The 15,255-nt window shown below is 44.1% G+C and overlaps 1 long non-coding RNA gene across 1 annotated transcript; it reads left to right on the top strand.

The window, feature by feature from the left end:
• Nucleotides 1–513: 513 nt before the first annotated feature.
• Nucleotides 514–13,088, top strand: LOC146340184 (uncharacterized). The gene is made up of 3 exons (XR_014784488.1): nt 514–680; nt 1,972–2,148; nt 12,792–13,088. It is a non-coding gene; the product is annotated as an uncharacterized LOC146340184 (long non-coding RNA).
• The last annotated feature ends 2,167 nt before the right edge of the window (nt 13,089–15,255 follow it).

The following is a 15,255-nucleotide window of genomic DNA, read 5'->3' as shown; positions in this document are numbered from 1 at the left end:
TGTTTTCTGCCCAGCACTCCAGCCTATAGCTACCACACGCAATTTTGTGTCATCTGCAGATTTGATCAGCATTCCCTGCACCTCCTCCTCCAAGTCATTAATACAAATGTTGAAGAGCACTGGGCCCAGGACTGAGCCCTGTGGTACCCTGCTTGTTACCTCTCCCCAGGTTGAGAAGATCCCATTGATAAGCACTCTTTGAGTCCGATTCTGTAGCCAACTGTGGATCCACTGGTTCGTTGTTTCATCTAGCCCACTTTGAGCTAGTTTGCTCATCAGGATATCAGCAGCCTCTATGGGGTTGATGACCTTCACTTCTACTAGCGGGACTCTGCCCACTCTGCCCCCAAAGAAAGGCCATTTCAACTGCCGTTTGAACTTTGAAAAGTGTTTTTTTTTTACTGTTTACTCCGCTTTTCTTGCCTTGTGTGCTGCTGATGGTCCAAAGCCAATTTCATGAACATCCGGATAACACACCATTGTGCTTCTCATTTTGTTTTCATGTAGATCCATCCGCCCCACTCCCCAGGCCAGTCTTACTGCTGTGGCGCAGGTTGCCTCAGGCGGCAAACTTGGAGGTACCATTCGAGTGCTCCAAAGTGTCAGGTCTCTGCAGTGCTATCCTAGGCATGCATTACCCAGAAATAAGCCCCACCGAATTCAATGGGACTTACTCCCAGGTAAGTGTGTGTACAATAGCAGACGTAGTTTACTGACATTTTACCTCCCCTGGGACAGGAAGTGCCACTGGGATTTTCTGTCTTAGGCAAAATATTTTGGGCAGTTTCTAAGCAGAGCCAGTTGGGGTGGGGGGAGCTTGAAATCAAGCTAGAGATCTTCCAGGACCTCAGCTATGATGCCATCCCCAGCACATGTGAATAATCAACGAACAAAAGAATACTGATCAGATCAAACAACGTCAAACTAGAGACAACTTAATTCTCACAGTTTTGAGCTGATAATCTTCCATCCTCTCCTGTCTGACCATGAGGGATGAGAGAGGGAAGAGTAATGGTTTTAATGTTCTGTATATTTTAAATTGTTTTATTGTGTGTTGCTTGGATTTAATTTTTGTGAAACGCCCAGAGAGCTTCGGCTATTGGGCGGTATAGAAATGAAATAAATAAATAAATAAATAAATAAATAAATAAGATTAAGTACCATGATGAGCAACAGGAAGAAATCAATACCATGGAAGGTGGCTGCAAGCTCAAACCTTCCTGGTTCTGGTAGTATCAGGGAATGTTCCACTGAGGCAAGGCTCAACCCTGTTGCTCAGAAGCTCAGCCAAGGTGGCGTTCACATGTACTTTTGGTTATCACCCTAGCACCTTGGCTATTTATTTATTTATTAGGTTTATTAGCTGCCCATCTGGCCAGCTACCCAGCCGCTCTAGGTGGTGTACAATACAAATCCACCAGCGGTGGTAGTGTTTCCCTGCAAGTCAGGACTGGTGGGAGAACTTTATTCTCCAGATTTGGCAGGATGAGCAGTGGATAGATAACTTTCGAGTTTCCTATGGTACACTATTTGAAACTGCAGAAGCTCTCCGGCCAGTGCTGGAAAGGCACACCACGAACACGTGTGAGCCAATTCCAGTGATCCAAAGAGTAGCCCTGTGCATATGGTGGTTGGCGGACCAGTGTGCATGCAGGACACTTGCTCATCAATTTGGAGAGGGGAGAACCACTGCAGCAGCGACTGTCGTGGAGGTCCACCTGGCCATGGAACATCTCCTGCTGAGATGGACAGTGAGGCTGGGGGATGTAGCGCAGGCATGTGCATTACTTTGCTGCTGTGCACTGGGAAACCCTGACTTTCTACTTTCGTTCTGGGGGGTGGGAGTTGTGGAGTGACAGGAAGCTACTGTTGTATATCCAAAATGGTACTGTGGAGGATTGCAATTGCCCAGCAGAGAACTCTCTCTTCCTTCAATGGAAACTGACCTTTCCTTTACTTCCTCTCTTTCAGATCATGGAGGGTTTCGGAAAACTGGGGTTTTCTCATTGTTTGGCTGCTGTGGATGGATGTCACATGGGAACAGGTTTGCCAGTGAGGCAGGGAGATGACTATATCAATCGGAAGCATTACTACTCCATGCTCCTTCAGGGAACAACAGACCACACAGAGCGGTTCATTGACATTGAGGTGGGCTGGAGTGGAAAAACCAATGATGCTTACGTGTTCAGGAACTCTGCTCTGTTTGAGACAATGGATACTAGAGTAGTTGTTCCAGGGAACCCTACTATTACGGTTAATACAGTTCAAGTTCCACCCCTCATAGTTGCTGATATGATAGTTGCAGACCCCACCAGGAAGTGGTTGATGAAACCACACGGAGGCCACTTGGAAGGGAGGAAAGCACACTTCAACTACTGCCTTGGCAGGGCTCGAAATGTGGTGGAGTGGGCCTTCGGAGACCGAACAGTTGTTGGTGTTGCTTAACAGCAACAATTGAGATTGAGGAGAAGAACGTGGTGTCTCTCATTACAGCCTGTGTTATTCTGCACAACGTTTGTGAGACCAAAAGACATGCCATTTGAGAGGATGTGGGTGGCGTGGGTCCAGTTGAGCTTGCCACCCTTGCAGCAGTGATGGGCAATGACTAGAGGAGGCATGCAGAGGAGGGTGAAAGACTGCGGGATACAATCACAGACTTCCTGTGGTCTGCACATGGCCGGCCTTAATCTGTATGGCTATTGTTGTGGCGGCTCACATGAAATAAACCTGGCAGTGGAAGAAATGAAATCTTTGGCCTTGCTTTTCTCATTCCTGCTAAGTGTGCAAGAATCGGATGTGTGTGTGTGTGTGTGTGTGTGTGTGTGTGTGTGTGTGTGATGTTTCCATGAGTGCTACTGGTGGTTTTATCTCATTTTGGGGTGTGGGATGGGGCCCCAGGGGTGGGGAAGTTGTCCCAGGTGGACCTCTCGGTTTGCTCCTATGAAGGGTGGGCGTACTGGCCATGAGTGCCACTTGTGGTTTACTCTTATGTGCAGCATGGCCAATTCCCGTGAAATCCTGTGGGGGCGGTTGCAGGGGGGAAATCTGCATTGTTGTCCCCCACTGCTGTCTTCCACTCAATGGCAGTAGCAGGCTAAGGAGGCAGTTTAGGCAGAGGCAGGCTCTGAAATCTCCTCCTCCCCTTTGCTGTGCATGGCTTCAGGTTCTAGCTGCCTTGCCGTTGTACTTCACCCAGTGTAAGTGCCCAGTTAGCCTGATCCAAAGGTATGCATTGAGGCTCTGAAACCTCCTGCCGCCCTTTGCTGTACATGGCTTCAGTTCTTACTGGCCCCTTGTAAAGGTTGTAAAGGTTCACAAGCCTTGTACTTACTGGTTTTTTCTTCTGCACTGATATTTCAAAGCCACCTGTCAGAACCTGACTTCCCGGAGCTGAGGCACAAGTCTCAGTAAAACCTTTTATTGTACCAATTCCAGTAATTAGCTATAAGCCTTTACAGTCCCAGTAAAGTCCAATAAAGGCTTAACTCATTCATAGAATAAAGCCTCTTTTCTCCCTTCTTAATGGTGCAATCTCGCAATTCCGATGTGTCAGGATAGCAGCTTGATTCATTCATAAATAAGCCAGAGGGAGGCCTGGGAGAACGGAGTTCTCAGGCGTCTGGCTTCCCGTGGCTGGGCCTGACTCATTCCTAGAATGCAGCCTGTTTTCTCCATAAAAGCGCAGTTTAAAACTTTAATCTTTCACAATATTCCAATGGTGGATGGGAGGGGAGAGGTGTGGGGTTAAAGTACGGAGGCTTAATTCAGTGCTTCCAAACTTCCCTGAGCAAGGGAGTGTGGACAGGGCTGGGGAACAAGCCTCTCATTTCCTCAGCAGCATCTAGGCACAACTGGCGGGGCCACCCACACGACCCCAAAGTAAGGAGGACTGACGTGCGGCGTGACCTGTGAAAGCGCGTTTTAAGGTGCTGCATACTCCACTTTTCTGGCTACGTGTGTCCCTGACGGACCAAAGCCGATTTCATGGAAATCCGCATTGAACGTAAAAGCGCTTCACATTCTGTTGCCATGGAGATCCAGCCCAGGAAGCTTTCCAGGTTACCAGTTTGTTGCGTCCAGCAAAGTCTACTGCTGGTTGCTCTGCTTTAAATACAGGGTTGTTGTTGTTGTTGTTGTTCAGTCGTTCAGTCGTGTCCGACTCTTCGTGACCCCATGGACCATAGCACGCCAGGCCTTCCTGTCCTGCGCTCTCTCCCGGAGCGTGCTCAAGTTCATATTCATTGCATCCGTGATGCTATCTAGCCATCTCATCCTCTGCCGTCCCCTTCTCCTTTGGCCTTCAGTCTTTCCCAGCATCAGGGTCTTTTCCAGGGAGTTTTCTCTTCGCATTAGGTGGCCAAAATATTGGAGCTTCAGCTTCATTATCTGTCCTTCCAAGGAGCACTCAGGGTTGATTTCCTTTAGGATGGACTGATTTGACCTCCTTGCAGTCCAGGGGACTCGTAAGAGTCTTCTCCAGCACCACAGTTCGAAAGCATCAATTCTTCGGCGCTCAGCCTTCCTTATAGTCCAGCTCTCACAGCCATACATTACTACTGGGAAAACCATAGCTTTGATTAGACGGACCTTTGTCGGCAAGGTGATGTCTCTGCTTCTGACTATGCTGTCTAGGTTGGCCATAGCTTTCCTCCCAAGGAGCAAGCGTCTTTTAATTTCATGGCTACAGTCACCGTCTGCGGTGATCTTGGAGCCCAAGAAAGTAAAATCTGTCACTGCTTCCATTTCTTCCCCTTCGATATGCCAGGAAGTGATGGGGCCAGATGCCATGATCTTCGTTTTTTTAATGTTGAGTTTCAAACCAGCTTTTGCACTCTCCTCTTTCACCCTCAACAAGAGGCTCTTTAGATCCTCTTCGCTTTCTGCCATTAGGGTGGTATCGTCTGCATATCGGAGGTTGTTGATAATTCTCCCAGCAATCTTAATTCCGACCTCTGATTCATCCAACCCGGCATTTCTCATGATGTACTCCGCATATAAGTTAAATAAGCAGGGTGACAATATGCAGCCTTGTCGTACTCCTTTCCCAATTTTGAACCAATCGGTTGTTCCATGTCTGGTTCTTACTGTTGCTTCTTGACCCTCGTACAGGTTTCTCAGGAGACAGGTAAGGTGGTCTGGTACTCCCATCACTTTAAGAATTTGCCACAGTTTGTTGTGATCCACACAATCAAAGGCTTTAGCGTAGTCAATGAAGCAGAAATAGACGTTTTTCTGGAATTCTCTTGCTTTCTCCATGATGCAGCGAATGTTGGCAATTTGATCTCTAGTTCCTCTGCCTCTTCTAAACCCAGCTTGTACTTCTGGTAGTTCTCGGTTCGCATACTGCTGAAGCCTAGCTTGTAGGATTTTGAGCATCACCTTGCTGGCATGTGAAATGAGCGCAATTGTGCAGTAGTTTGCACACTCTTTGGCGTTGCCCTTCTTTGGAATTGGAATGTAAACTGACCTTTTCCAGTCTTGTGGCCACTGTTGAGTGTTCCAGATTTGTTGGCATATTGAATGCAGCACTTTAACAGCATCATCTTTTAGGATTTTAAATAGCTCGGCTGGAATACTGTCATCTCCGCTAGCTTTGTTGTTACTAATGCTTCCTAAGGCCCACTTGACTTCACTCTCGAGGATGTCCGGCTCAAGTTCAGTGACCGCACTATCATGGCTATCAGGGACATTCAGATCTTTCCTGTATAGTTCTTCTGTGTATTCTTGCCACCTCTTCTTAATCTCATCTGCTTCTGTTAGGTCCCTGCCTTCTTTGTCCTTTATCATGCCCGTCTTTGCACAAAACGTTCCCTTGAGATCTCCAATTTTCTTGAAGAGATCTCTAGTCTTTCCCATTCTGTTGTTTTCCTCGATTTCTTTGCATTGTTCATTTAAGAAGGCCTTCTTGTCTCTCCTTGCTATTCTCTGGAACTCTGCATTCAGTTGGGTATATCTTCCCCTTTCTCCCTTGCTTTTCGCTTCCCTTCTTTCGTGAGCTACTTGTAAAGCCTCATCAGACAGCCACTTGGCTTTCTTGCATTTCTTTTTCTTTGGGATGGATTTCGTTGCTGCCTCCTGAACGATGTTACGGACCTCCGTCCATAGTTCCTCAGGCACTCTGTCTATCAGGTCTAATCCCTGAAATCTATTCCTCACCTTCACTGTATATTCATCAGGGATATGATTTAGGTCATACCTGAACGGTTTAGTGGTTTTCCCGACGTTCTTCAATTTAAGCCGAAATTTTGCAAGAAGCAGCTCATGATCTGAGCCACAGTCAGCTCCAGGTCTTGTTTTTACTGACTGTATGGAGCTTCTCCATCTTTGGCTGCAAAGGACATAAACAATCTGATTTCAATATTGACCATCTGGTGACGTCCATGTGTAGAGTCGCCTCTTGTGCTGTTGGAAAAGAGTGTTTGCTATGATCAGCATGTTCTCTTGGCAAAACTCTATTAGCTTTTGTTCTGCTTCATTTTGTACACCAAGGCCATGCCTGCCTGTTATCCCGGTGATTTCTTGACTTCCTACTTTAGCATTCCAATCCCCTATGATGAAGACGACATCTTTTTTGGGTGTTAGTTCTAGAAGGTGTTGTAGGTCTTCATAGAACCGATCAACCTCAGCTTCTTCAGCCTCAGTGGTTGGGGCATAGACTTGAATTACTGTGATGTTGAATGGTTTGCCTTGGATTCGTACTGAGATCATTCTATCATTTTTAAGATTGTACCCCAGTACTGCTTTTCCCACCCTTTTGTTGACTATGAGTGCTACTCCATTTCTTCTAAGGGATTCTTGCCCACAATAGTAGATATGATGGTCACCTGAATTAAATTCGCCCATGCCTGTCCATTTTAGTTCGCTGATTCCCAAGATGTCAATGTTCAATCTTGCCATCTCATGTTTGACCACCTCCAGCTTACCTTGATTCATTGATCTGACATTCCAGGTTCCTAAACAATATTGTTCTTTACAGCATCGGATTTTCTTTTCACCACCAGACACATCCACAGCTGAGTGTCCTTTCGGGTTTGGCCCAGCCGCTTCACTCTTTCTGGCGCTACTTGGAAATACCCTCTGCTCTTCCCCAGTAGCATATTGGACACCTTCCGACCTGAGGGGCTCATCTTCCGGCGTCATCTCTTTTAGCCTTGTGATACGTTCCATGGGGTTTTCTTGGCAAGAATACTGGAGTGGGTTGCCATTTCCTTCTCCAGTGGACCACATTTTGTCAGAACTCTCTGCCATGACCTGTCCGTCTTGGGTGGCCCTGCACGGCATAGCTTATGGCTTCACTGAGTTACGCAAGCCCCTTCGCCACAACAAGGCAGTGATCCATGAAGGGGTGTAAATATATACAGCTCTGTAAGAAAAAAAACATAGTTAAGAGCAGAAACATCACACTGACAACAAGGGTCTGCATAGTTAAAGCAATGGTATTCCCTGTAGTAACCTATGGCTGCGAGAGCTGGACCATAACGAAGGCTGAGCAAAGGAAGATAGATGCTTTTGAACTGTGGTGTTGGAGGGAAATTCTGAGAGTGCCTTGGACTGCAAGAAGATCCAACCAGTCCATCCTCCAGGAAATAAAGCCAGACTGCTCACTTGAGGGAATGATATTAAAAGCAAAACTGAAGTACTTTGGCCACATCATGAGAAGACAGGATACCCTGGAGAAGATGCTGATGCTAGGGAAAGTGGAAGGCAAAAGGAAGAGGGGCTGACCAAGGGCAAGATGGATGGATGGATGATATTCTGGAGGTGACAGACTCGACCTTGGGGGAGCTGGGGGTGGCGACGGCCGACAGGAAGCTCTGGCATGGGCTGGTCCATGAAGTCATGAAGAGTCGGAAGCGACTGAACGAATAAACAACAAGGAATACAAATGAATTGTATACTATCCTTGATCTTTCTTTAGCACCTCTATTAATTGTCCACTGCTGCAAGAAGTGAGGTGAGGTGACCCATTATTACACAGACATATCCCACCTCCACCCCCTCATACTCCAGGCAGATAAGATCTTCATGATCATATATGCTTCTCTTACTTGCTTATATATTGTATATTATTTACTATTATTATTTACTATTTACTTACTCAGAAGTAAGAAATAAATCTCACTCCCCTGCAGTGAAAGGTTTAAAGGCTAACCGTAGTAACTCTCCCTAAAGTGCTCTTTCACTTATCCGTTGCTCTCTTGGATCATGATTGCAACGTTGTGCTTCTTTAATGCTCTGTAGTTTCTCTGTTAGTAAAATCACTTCTCCGCTTTATTGCTTTATTGCAGTAACGATCTCGCCTTCTCATTGCGAGCAGGGAGAAGGAGAAATGGAGAAAGGGGAGGGTGGAAGCAGTAGGCAAAAGTGCACACATGGGGAAAAATGAGGTGGGGAGCAAAAACTCCTCAGCAGATTGCTGGGATGAGATGAGGCGAAATTTGGGTGGAGGTGGGGGGAGCTAGAAATGGGGAACATTGCAATCCTATGCATCTCTACTACAGTTAGCCTTTAACCCTTTCACTGCAGGGCAGTGAAGTTTATTTCTTATTTCAGAGTAAACATGCAGAGAAGGGGGGAAATGTTAAAGACTGAAACCAGGCTAACTAAAGTGATTGAGTTTCCCCACTACTGCGGTAATATGAGGGGTTCTTTGATGTTTATAGTTTCTCAGCTATTATGTAAAATCCCATCTCCACTTTATTGCTTTATCGCTTTATCACAGAAATGTTATTTCTGGTTTATGGAAGCATTCATAAAGTAGTAGCAGCCAGGAGCCTGGACAGGGGCGGGAAACAAGCCTCACTCATTGGTCTCTCCACTTTTTTTTACTCTGTGTCACCCACTCCATACCCCACTTGTAAATAACTCTACTACCCCCCCGCCCCGCAGCTGTGGTTGGTGAAACTGGAGCTCTTACTTCGGGTTCATGATGGAGCTGTTGTTGTTTATTCGGTCAGTCGCTTCCGACTCTTCGTGACTTCATGGACCAGCCCACACCAGAGCTTCCTGTCGGCCGTCGCCACCCCCAGCTCCCCCAAGGTTGAGTCCGTCATCTCCAGAATATCATCCATCCATCTTGCCTTTGGTCGGCCCCTCTTCCTTTTGCCTTCCACTTTCCCTAGCATCAGCATCTTCTCCAGGGTATCCTGTCTTCTCATGATGTGGCCAAAGTACTTCAGTTTTGCCTTTAATATCATTCCCTCAAGTGAGCAGTCTGGCTTTATTTCCTGGAGTATGAAATGGGTTGATCTTCTTGCAGTCCAAGGCATTCTCAGAATTCTCCTCCAGCACCACAGTTCAACAGCATCCATCTTCCTTCGCTCAGCCTTCCTTATGGTCCAGCTCTCGCAGCCATAGGTTACTACAGGGAATACCATTGCTTTAACTATGCGGACCTTTGTTGTCAGTGTGATGTCTCTGCTCTTCACTATTTTATCAAGATTTGTCATTGCTCTCCTCCCAAGAAGTAAACATCTTCTGATTTCCTGGCTGCAGTCAGCATCTGCAGTAATCTTTGCGCCTAGAAAGACAAAGGCTGTCACTGCCTCCACGTTTTCTCCCTCTATTTGCCAGTTATCAATCAAGCTGGTTGCCATAATCTTGGTTTTTTTGAGGTTGAACTGCAACCCAGCTTTTGCACTTTCCTCTTTCGCCTTCGTCATCAGGTTCCTCAGCTCCTCCTCACGTTCAGCCATCAAAGTGGTATCATCTGCATATCTGAGATTGTTAATGTTTCTTCCAGCGATTTTAACTCCAGCCTTGGCTTCATCAAGCCCAGCACGTCACATGATGTGTTCTGCGTACAGGTTGAATAGGTAGGGTGAGAGTATACAACCCTGCCGTACTCCTTTCCCAATCTTAAACCAGTCCGTTGTTCTGTGGTCTGTTCTTACTGTTGCTACTTGGTCATTATACAGATTTCTCAGGAGGCAGACAAGATGACTTGGTATCCCCATACCACCAAGAACTTGCCACAATTTGTTATGATCCACACAGTCAAAGGCTTTAGAATAGTCAATAAAACAGAAATAGATGTTTTTCTGAAACTCCCTGGCTTTCTCCATTATCCAGCGGATATTGGTAATTTGGTCTCTAGTTCCTCTGCCTTTTCTAAACCCAACTTGTTCTCGTTCCATGAATTGCTGGAGTCTACTTTGCAAGATCTTGAGCATTACCTTACTGGCATGTGAAATAAGTGCCACTGTTCGATAGTTTGAACATTCTGTGGTGCTTCCCTTTTTTGGTATGGGGATATAAGTTGATTTTTTCCAATCTGTTGGCCATTCTTGTGTTTTCCAAATTTGCTGGCATATGGCATGCATCACCTTGACAGCATCATCTTGCAAGATTTTAAACAGTTCAGCTGGGATACCATCATCTCCTGCTGCCTTGTTATTAGCAATGCTTCTTAAGGTCCATTCAACCTCACTCTTCAGGATGTCTGGCTCTAGCTCACTGACCACACCGTCAAATCTATCCCCAATATTATTATCCTTCCTATACAGATCTTCTGTATATTCTTGCCACCTTTTCTTGATCTCTTCTGCTTCTGTTAGGTCCTTGCCATCTTTGTTTTTGATCATACCCATTTTTGCCTGGAATTTACCTCCGATGTTTCTAATTTTCTGGAAGAGGTCTCTTGTCCTTCCTATTCTGTTATCTTCTTCCGCTTCCGCGCATTGCTTGTTTAAAAATAATTCCTTATCTCTTCTGGCTAACCTCTGGAATTTTCCATTTAATTGGGCATATCTCCCCCTATCAATGTTGCCTTTTGCTTTCCTTCTTTCTTGGATTGCTTCCAGTGTCTCAGCAGACAGCCATCTTGCCTTCTTGGTTTTCTTTTTCTTTGGGATGTTTTTTGTTGCTGCCTCCTGAACAATGTTGTGAACTTCTGTCCATAGTTCTTCCAGGACCCTATCTACTAAATCTAGCCCCTTAAATCTATTCTTCACCTCCACTGCATATTCATTAGGAATATTAGCGAGCTCATATCTAACTGATCTGTGGGTCTTCCCTATTCTCTTTAGACTGATTCTAAATTGTGCAATAAGAAGTTTGTGATCTGAACTACAATCAGCTCCAGGTCTTGTTTTTACCAACTGCATAGATGTCTGCCACCTTTGGCTACAAAGGATGTAGTCAATCTGATTTCGGTGTCGACCGTCTGGTGAAGTTCATGTATAAAGTCGTCTCTTAGGTTGTTGGAAGAGAGTGTTTGTTATGCACAGTGAGTTGTCTTGGCAAAATTCTATCAGCCTATGTCCTGCTTCATTTTGTTCTCCCAGACCATGCTTGCCTGTAATTCCAGGTGTCGTTTGACTACCCACCTTAGCATTCCAGTCTCCTGTAATGAAAATAACATCTTTTTTTGGCACACTATCCAGTAGGTGCTGCAGATCCTCATAGAACTGATCTACTTCTGCTTCTTCAGCACCTGTGGTTGGGGTGTATATTTGGATCACTGTGATGTTAAATGGCTTACCCTGAATTCAAATTGAGATCATTCTGTCATTTTTTTGGATTGTATCCAAGCACTGCTTTAGCCACTTTATTTTTAATTATGAAGGCTACTCCATTTCTTCTGTGGTCCTCTTGTCCACAGTAGTAGATCTGGTGGTCATTTGATGTGAAGTGGCCCATTCCAGTCCATTTCAGTTCACTGACACCCAAAATGTCTATATTTAATCTTGACATCTCCCCAATAACCACATCTAATTTGCCCTGGCTCACAGATCTTACATTCCAGGTTCCTATGGTGTGTTGATCTTTAGAACATCGGATTCGTCGTTCACCACCAGCACCATCGGCTGCTAGCCATCCTTTCGGCTTTGAGCTAGCTGCGTCATCACATCTGGGGCTAGTTGAACTTATCCTCTGTTCCTCCCCAGTAGCCTTTTGACCATCTTCTGACCTGGGAGTCCCATCTTCCGATGGTATACCGACATATCTCTGGTTGTACTGATCCATTTAGTTTTCATGGCAAGAATACTGGGGTGGGTTGCCGTTTCCTTCCCCAGGGATCATATTTAGTCTGACCTCTCTGCCATGACCTTCCCGTCTTGGGTGTCCCTTCACGGTTTAGCTCATGACATCACTGAGGTGCTCAAGCTCCAGCACCACGACAAGGTAACAATCTCCTTTGCTGGAGTCAGCAATGACTCCAGCAAATGATGATGGAAATCCAGCAAATCCATGATGGAGCAGCAATGCGCTATTTCGATGATGCGCTTTTAATGGGATTTTTTAAGGAGGAAGAGACTGTGGAGCAAAGCGGCTTCAGAGTTGGATTGGGGGGGTCCCTGCATAGCCCTACTCATAAGGTTAAAATGCTGAAGTTCTGAATCCTAGATAAGTTGCTTGCCTGGGAGATTTGAGTTGTACAGGCTTCCTTTTCTTTCCCCCCTTCTGGAACAGTAGTTTGGAAGGCAGGAAAAGGCTATCATATCATATCTGTGAACACATTTATTATCATTCATCTCGCCTGGCTGGGAGAGTGGCGGCTAGAGTGAGTGTGTGCGATCTCTGGAAGAATGATTTTGTGTGGTGATATCCCTTCAGTGATTTGGCCTCTCTTCCCTTCCCCCCACCTCTCTTCACCAGCGCCCAGTTTTGAAGTCCCTTTTTATGTCCTCTGGATCTCTGCGTGCTATAGGGGCTGTTGGAAAGCTATCTAGGGTAACATGCTGCATTTTGGGCAGGGGTATGGTGAACTGGGGGGCAGGATCTCCAAGAGGGGTGGGGTGGACCTGCTATCAGTGTAACAGATTTATTTGTATTGCTTTTAATTTCAGGCTTTTGTTAACCATGGAGCCCGTGCTAAGCTTAAAAAGAACAAGAGCAGCAGCATATGAACAGCGCATTATATGCCAGAAAGTAAAGTGCGATTATCTCTTCAGTGCAACTGAAAAGGGCTTGTCTACAATACAGGAGGTGGCAAATGCAAGACACAAACTGAGAGATTCAACACACAAGGAAGCAAGCAATTGAACAAATCAATATTGCTTTGCAAGGTGCTGAAAGCAAATCTTTGATTTGGCATAGATATTGCTATGCACAGTTCACAGATAAAGGAAAAATAAAAAGGTTGCAAAAACACTATTCAGAAAATGGTCTTTTTGATTGTTGATTTTCAAACAAGTTGCAAAGTTATAACAGATAAACATAAAAAATGTCTCCATACAGAATGGTATATAGTATTTATCGATATACACATTAAACATCAAACTGGGAAGGTAGTATGAAAAGGGATAATCCATATGTAACTGAAGGGGGGGGGGGTCCACAAGAGAAGGATTACATGTTAGCAATGAAAAATTATTGCTACCCTTTTCACGACAAGGGAGAACGTATTGAAGCACAGAATGAAGCTTTGTAGGAATATGTGTACTTCCACACTAACCAGACCCATTTGTAAGCTGATGGGGGAGATTGATTGCTCTCTTCATTATTTACATATATTACAAAATCGTACCATACAGAAATAAACTTATCTCTTTTGGCTTGACCTCTTGACACCCTTAATTTATGTGTTAATTTTTCTAATGATACTATGTCCCAGACTTTTGCATACCAGTAGTTTATATCTGCACCTGACAAATCCCTCCAGAACCTTGCGATACTAGCTCTTGTTGTTGTAAATAAATGCTTTACTAATTCCTTCCCTACCATACTAGCATTTTGTCCAAGAAATGAATTTAATAGCGCCAATTGTGGGGTAACAGGTGTGTGTGTGTGTGTATTCCTGTAGTTTTCTTAATGTCACAAAAAACTTTGTTCCAAAAAATTTGGGCTTTGGGGCAATCCCACCAGAGGTGTTGGTAGGTACCAACCATTTGACATCCTCTCCAGCGAAGTGGCAGCAACTCTGGCTGAGAGTAAGACCTTGCTCGTGGCCTAAGAAACCACTTGTGTATTATTTTTAACAACATTTCCCCTGTTTTCGCAGATATAAAATGAAACGGTGCCTTCTTCCAGAGGGATTGCCATGCCTCTGTGTCTATATCGTCTTCAAATTCTTTTTTTAAAAATATATTTTTATTTATTTTATTTTTATAAATGAAATAAACAATACCAAAATTACCAACAACCTAATCAATATTTCAATTTCCCAACAGTGCAATATTCTGATGAGGACACCGCAATAACAAAGAGAGAAGAAAAAAGAGGAAAAAAAGGGAAAAGGGAAAAGGGAGGAGGAAAGGAAAAAAGAAAAATCCCCTTCCCTCCCCCTCTCCCTCCCCCTTAAAAAATTGAGTTTAAACTTCAACACCCCCCGGCATCTGATGCCATTCTATTTTAAAAACTATATCTATAACCTTAACAATCTTACAGTTTAATAAATAACCTTACATTTCTATATCATATTATATCAAAGAAACAGGTCTACAATTCATTCCCAAAAGCCTATATTACTAGTAATTAATTAATTATAGAGAGAGAGAGAAAGAGAGAGAGTATTATATAATAATAAAACTTAATATAAACCTTCAACCGTCAGTAATATATTTTATACTAGATATATTATCTATTTTAAAATAAAAAATATAAAGAAAAGCAATAAAAGATGAAAGAGAGTAAAACAATGTAAATATAATCATTTATCTTCTGAATTAGCCTGGATCATGTAGACTACTGTTAACACAAACAGCTAACAAAGCTTGTTTAAAGATTCCAGTTCATGGGGTTGGAACAGAATTGTCACGCATTTTTATGTTAAGCCATGCCTCCACCATTTCATGATGTAGAAACTTCTTCATCTGACCTTCAGACACAATACAAAGTGTAGCAGGATATTTTAAGTAATATTGTAAGTTCATTTGTTTTGCCATATTCTTTGCTTTGATAAATTGCCTTCTTTTATTCACCACCTCTTTGATGTAGTCTGGAAATAACATAATTTTATCTTGTTTCCAGGAAAGGCTTCCAGCCTCCCTTGCCAAACGCAGGATATAATTCTTCGTGGAGACTTTTGCAAATTGAGCTATGATGGTGTAATCAGTCCCTTTAGCATTTGGCACACAAAATGCCTGCTCAATATCAAGTAAATAATCAGGTGGAATAGGGAGAATCTCATGCAAAAGTTTATCCACAAAAATAGGCAATTTCACATCTTTAGGCAGATTTTTAATCCCAATAATACATACATTGGATCTTTTCGTGAAGGCCTCCAGTTGAGAGATTCTATCAGAGATATTTTTTAAACAAATTTGTGTCATAGTTTAATTTCCTGCCACTCGGTCTTCAAGCTCATTAATT

Source organism: Heloderma suspectum, chromosome 7 (assembly GCF_057233095.1).
Source record: "Heloderma suspectum isolate Gila_16-S chromosome 7, 16-S_ref, whole genome shotgun sequence".
NCBI classification, from domain to species: Eukaryota; Metazoa; Chordata; class Lepidosauria; order Squamata; family Helodermatidae; genus Heloderma; species Heloderma suspectum.
The sequence above is the reverse complement of the archived record's forward strand: the minus strand, read 5'-3'. Positions and strand labels throughout refer to the sequence as shown.